The sequence below is a fragment of the Geotrypetes seraphini genome, chromosome 3 (assembly GCF_902459505.1).
Source record: "Geotrypetes seraphini chromosome 3, aGeoSer1.1, whole genome shotgun sequence".
Lineage (NCBI taxonomy): Eukaryota > Metazoa > Chordata > Amphibia > Gymnophiona > Dermophiidae > Geotrypetes > Geotrypetes seraphini.
Genome location: NC_047086.1, coordinates 413720064 through 413726467, shown reverse-complemented (window position 1 = coordinate 413726467; position 6404 = coordinate 413720064). Strand labels below are relative to the sequence as shown.

The 6404-nt window shown below is 43.1% G+C and overlaps 1 long non-coding RNA gene across 1 annotated transcript; it reads right to left on the bottom strand.

Annotated features, from left to right (window-relative positions):
- Nucleotides 1–818: 818 nt before the first annotated feature.
- On the bottom strand, nt 819–3126 carry LOC117356630. The gene is made up of 3 exons (XR_004538686.1): nt 2913–3126; nt 1555–1609; nt 819–992 (listed from the first exon to the last, which is right to left on the bottom strand). It is a non-coding gene; the product is annotated as an uncharacterized LOC117356630 (long non-coding RNA).
- Between the last annotated feature and the right edge of the window lie 3278 nt (nt 3127–6404).

Here is a 6404-nt window from a genome sequence, read left to right as displayed (position 1 = left end):
ACACCAAGGCAGTGTACACCAGGGCGGTGATCAACCCCCCCATAGCGGTGTACACCAGGGCGGTGATCAACCCCCCCATAGCGGTGTACACCAAGGCAGTGATCAACCCCCCCATAGCGGTGTACACCAAGGCAGTGATCAACCCCCCCATAGCGGTGTACACCAAGGCAGTGATCAACCCCCCCATAGCGGTGTACACCAAGGCAGTGTACACCAGGGCGGTGATCAACCCCCCCATAGCGGTGTACACCAAGGCAGTGTACACCAGGGCAGTGTACACCCCCCCCCATAGCGATGTACACCAGGGCGGTGATCAACCCCCCCCCCCCCCAATAGCGATGTACACCAGGGCGGTGATCAACCCCCCCCCCATAGCGATGTACACCAGGGCGGTGATCAACCCCCCCCCATAGTGATGTACACCAGGGCGGTGATCAACCCCCCCCCCCCCATAGCGATGTACACCAAGGTGGTGATCAACCCCCCCCCCCCCCATAGCGATGTACACCAGGGTGGTGATCAACCCCCCCCCCCCCATAGCGATGTACACCAGGGTGGTGATCAACCCCCCCCCCCCATAGCGATGTACACCAAGGCAGTGTATACCAGGGTGGTGATCAACCCCCCCCCCCCAAAGCGATGTACATCAAGGCAGTGTACACCAGGGTGGTGATCAACCCCCCCCCCCAAAGCGATGTACACCAAGGCAGTGGTGAACACCAAGGTAGACCAATAAGTAGTTAACATCCTAAAGTTGACCACTGCTGTTCTTATGGAAAATCTGCTCAGCCAAAGCCTCCAAATATTCCTGTCTTCAGTAATAAATTCCCACTAATGTAATTGGACTGTGTGCGAGTATATAATGTTCTTAATACTCTTATGATAAACACTTATCTTTCCCAGCACTGTGCAGGATCGGTCCATGTGTCTTTCATACACACTGGCTGTTCTTGTGACAAGTCCGCTCAGTCAAAGCCTCCAAGTATTCCTGTCTTCAGAAATAAATAATTTTTCAATAAACACTTTTCAAATATTTCAATTCATTTCTATCCATTTTTAAGAAATGTGTTTCCCCCAAAATAAGACTCATTTTGAGCCCAAAAAAGACACTAGATTTTTCCCATACACAATGATCATCTCTTCCTTCTTCTCCACCCCAATTCTTCCTATTTCCTTTCTATCCCTCCCTCCCATCCCTTGTGCAGCAAAACCCTTCCAGCTTTTATCCCTCCCTACCTCATGTAGTATCTTTCTATCCCCCCGGTCCCAATGGCCTCAATCTATTTAATGTAGCTTGGGCAATGGAGGGATTAAGTGATTTGCCCAGGGGTCATCAGGATCAGCGTGGGTTTGATCCCAAAGCCTCTGGATGCTGAAGCTGTAGCTTTAACCACTGCACTACACTTCTAAAAATTTCCTATTTTTAAAATGCAGCATGGTCCCTTTTGAATTGCATGGCTTCCATCTTGCGTATAGTTCGATTCTCAACTCCAAAGTTCTCCTTGACCAATCACTGCCAACCAATTTACCATTTGGGAGTCAGGAAATTCTTACCTGCCATCCTTTCTGTAAAATTTCAGTGATCAGGTAACTCGCATCCTAGGAATCCCTGCAGTACAAAACAAACTAAATATGTAAGTGAGGGAAGGAAGGACGTGTTAGGACTTGAGGGAGCACAAACAGGGTCATGAACTTGGAACACACAATGAAAGGAAAGAGTGAGGGGTGCACAAGCCATAATATGGAAGAATGGAGGGAGTGAGGAAAAGATGATGAAGACACAGACAAAGAAAGAATTATTGGTCACGGGGGAGAGGAGTGAGGTAGAGATATGAGCGTGGAGAGAAGGGAGAACATACTGGGCCGAGGAAGCCTCCCGCACTTTTTCTTTTTAACTACAGAGGGGGAGGGTATTAATGAAGTGCTATTTTAGCTGTGAAGGGGGGGGGGGAGAGCTTATGGGGCCAGAAACAGAGAGAGATGGTGGGCAATAGTCTTAAGGGAAAGAAATTGGACCTGGGATGGTGTGGAGGGAAAGATACTTCAAGGAAAAACTGTTGGGAATAGAAAGGGAGATATGGTGGACCTGGGGAAGGGATGCAGGCAGGGGGAGAGATGGGATGGGGCATTTGGGAAGAGGAAGGAAGAAAAGTTGGATCCGGGGATGGAAGGGAAGGAAGGAGAAATGATGGGATAGGGCATTTGGGAAGAGGAAGAGAAGTTGGATCCGGGGATGGAAGGGAGGGAGGGAGAAATGTTAGGTCTGTGGATGGAAGGCAGAGATACAGCATCAAGGAGGGGGAAGGGAAGAAAAACAGAAGAGAAAAACATTGGACTGTGGGGATAGAGGAGCAGAGTAGAACCCATAGGAGGGCAGGAGGGAAGAGCTGGGATAAGATGCTAGGGGATGGAAAGAAAGAGGCAGTTACAGCCTGAGGGGAGAGGGAGGGGGATTCTGAAAGTGGTGACCCATGTAGATAAGGTCAAAAGGGAGATGACAAGAAATGAGCAGTGAGTACAGTGGTATTATGGTAATGGGGAGTAGAGATCAGGAAAAAGGAGGCTGGGAAAAGAGTGAGATGGGAAATGGAAGAGCTAGGGATGGAGAAAAGATGGAAAACTGAGGTAGCGGAACATTTAAAAAGGGTGAGAAAGGCAAGATTTGAGTGGAAAGAAGCAAAAAAATAATGTTAAGAAAGCTGAAAGGGAAAAATACATTGGACATAGGCATATGGAAAAACAATGGAATGAGAGGAGAAGAGAAAATAAATGGACAGCAGACACTAGAAAGACTTAGTTAAAGATGGGCAAAATGCAAAAAGAAACTAGGACCGAGATGATGGAAAAACAAAACATCCAGACAAGGTAGAAAAAATTGTTTTAATTTGAATTTAACAACTGGAAATTCTTACCTGCCATCCTTCCTGTAAAATTTCAGTCGACTCCTTTCGGTGATCAGGTAACTCACATTCTAGGAATCCCTGCAGTACAAAAAACAAACAAAATATATAAGTAAGTGAGGGAAATAAGGAAGGAGGATGTGTTGAGACTTAAGGGAGGGAGCACATACAGGATGAAGGAAGGAGGGGCATGAACTTGGGACACAGAATGAAGGGAAAGAGGGAGGGGAGCATGAGCCTTAATATGGAAGAATGGAGGGAGTGAGGGAAAGAGATGCGGGAGAGAATAGAAAGGGAAAGATGGTGCACATGAGATGAAGAGAACTGTTAGGCAGAGAGAGAAGGGAGGGAGTAGGAGAGGAGTGAGGTAGATGCATGGGCACAGAGAGAAGGAGGGGAGAACATACTGGGCATTCTTTTTTTTTTTTTTTTTTAAAGTACAGAGGGGGATGGTATTAAAGAAGTGCTAGATTGGGCTGGGGGGAGGTGGAGAGCTTATGGGGCCAAAATATAGAGATGGTGGGTAATAGTCTGAAGGGAGAGAAGTTGGACCTGGGATGGTGTGGAGGAAGAGAGAAAGGAAGAAATGGTGGACCTGGGGAAGGGAGGCAGGCAGGGGGAGAGATGGGATGGGGCAGTTGGGAAGAGAAAGGGAGAAAAGTTGGATCTGGGGATGGAAGGCAGAGAGATGCTAGAAGAAAGAAAGGAACAGGGAGTTATAGCCTGAGGAGAGATGTGACCCATGTGGATGAGGTCAAAAGGGAGATGACAAGATAAGTGAAAGAGCAGCGAGTACAGTGGTATTAATGGGGTAATGGGGAGTAGAAAACAGCAAAAAGGAGGCTGTGAAAAGAGCGAGATGGGAAATGGGAGAGCTAGGAACTGAGATAAGATGGAGAATTGTGAAGTAGCTGAACATTTAAAAAGAAGAAGGGTGAGAAAGAAGGCAAGATTTGAGTGGACACAGGCAAAAAATTAAGCTGAAAGGGGAAAAATACATTAGAGACAGGCATAATAAGGAAAAGGAATGTTACAAGAGAAGGAGAAAAAAAAATGGATAGCAGATACTGGAAAGAGAATTAGTTGAAAATGGACTAAATGCAAAAAGAAAAACTGGGACTGAGATGATGGAAAAACAAAACATCCAGACAACAAGGTAGAAAAGTGTTTTATTTTGAATTTATTACCTGAAATGTTAGCTTTGGGATATGTGCATCACAATTATTTTTGTATTCAGTAGTGTAGTCATATACAGCTCATTTGGGGAAGGGCCTGGAGCCCAAAATTAGTAGATGACCACCAAAGTTTCTCCCTGCCCGAGTGCAATTTATAAATACTTAAGCTATTGTGGATTCCCAAGCCCTGCTGACTGAAGACATCTTCCTCCGGTCTAGCAATTCAAAATCTTAAAGCTTTGCAGCCAATGGCAATATCCACAAGCTGCTACTGCTTTCAAGAAAGCCAAGGTGGAGATTTCAGACATAATTTCAATTGTAATCAAGTTATTGAAGCCTTAAAAAACAGAAGAAGAAGATCAATACCCTCATTATTTGTAACATATTTTGTTAATGCTTCAAACATTAGTTACTGTAATAATTCTTTAACTGTATTATAATAAATTTCCAATGACATTTCTAAACATTCTTATTGCTTGTCAAGTATCTATTTAAATCATCATAATATAATCTGTAGAATTATATTAACAAAATATATAAATTTAGATTTAAACTAATGTCTTTATTATAATCAAAAGCTAGATCTAGTATGAGTTACTCTCCAATTTTTAATATACTATCAATTACAAGATCAACTGTTTACCAATCAATTCTAGAATCAGCAATAAAAATCCTTGTGTTCACAAAACATTAATTATTTGGAATCACATCTTTTAAAAAATCCAGATCATTTTCTCTTTACTTTAAATTAAGTGTGCTAATTTTTAATGTGCATATTAAATCTTTTTATAACTTTTAAAACCTATGACATTAAAAGTACCACATGGTACACAATACAATAATGAATCTATTGGCAACGTGATTTTAATACCGTTTCTTAAATTGCTTTTTCATTTAATTGAAATCATTTTACCACTTCTAAAGTTACTTTTTTTAATCAGTTAAATCATTGTGGTTGTTTTAATTTAATTTATACCTTCCGTGAAGCCTGAAAAAACTGTCGGCCTCGGCAGTTATTCAGCTACTTCCCCCGCGGCTCCCCTTCCGCGCTTTTCCGGGAGAATTGCGCCAGAGACAGACACGAAAAGCGCGGAAGGGGAGCCGCGGGGGAAGTAGCTGAATCACTGCCGAGGCCGACAGTTTCTCCGGGCTTCACGGAAGGTAAAAGACCATCGGACAAGAGAGAAGTCTGGAAACATGCTGGATCACGGCACCGGAACCGGGACCAAAGCCTTGGAACCGGGTCCTGAAAAGAGAAGTTCCTGGACCGTGACTCCAAACCCAATAACACCACCCCTCATAGCTTGTACCTGCAAAAACATGATTAAGTCTTTTTTTTACATGGGGGGGGGGGTGTTGTAAAAACAAACAAACAGTGGGCCCCGGGTGTCGTAGACCCTAGGTACGCCACTGAGCGGATCCTAAGCGTGTTAACTCTTAAAATTACCCCTCCAAAAACAAGCATCGTACGGGAAACGCTAAAACTAAGCTTCGGTTTAGGAATACTGAAGGCAACGACTATAGTTAAATTTAAACACAAGTCTTAATCTCCAAGTTCAAAATTTCAACTTTCAAACTCATTCTAACCGCTTACATCTTAAAACAGCATCTAAAAACTTACCCGCTGTAGCGCGGAACCTCTTCCCTCCAAGGTTACAGCATCGCAAAGATTACCGAGCGCAATCACACCTCCTCACTCCAACGTTGCATTCTCAAAAGTGGAGAATACCGTGAACTTTATACGCTCAGTCATTAGGCTCCACGTCATCGCTCACCTGATTGCCATATGATCATTTACGCTAGCTTTGGTCATCACCCCTCATAGGGTGGTAGATGTTACGTAAACTTCGTGCGCTGGTGACGTACACCAGATTAATCATCCGGTTATGTTTGTCGCCTCAATAATGGTCAATAATCACTGCGTGATGAAGGAAGAGATGGAGCGATTCTATCCCGCGCAAAGGTAGGGACGATTTTATACCTCACAAACGATATTGAACCAAATCGAAATGTTTTAATGAGCACTGTTTTAGCTTTTCATGACTGTATCACTATTTCTTCAGCCTTATATGACAATTAGTTATCTCTGTTGCTCTTTTTATTAATCCTTCAATAGGATGCCAGACTATCCAATCAGTCCATGTTCCCTAATCGTTTAAATACGTTTCTTACTCAAATTGCCTACTTCCATTCAGTTTACTTTAATTAAACCTATTTTTTTCTATTATTTTATTATTTTCTTTCTAAATCCAATTACCTAATTCGATTCAATTTTTTAATTAAATAAAGATGAATTTAAGTATGATGTTTCTTATTAAAAGTTCCTTAT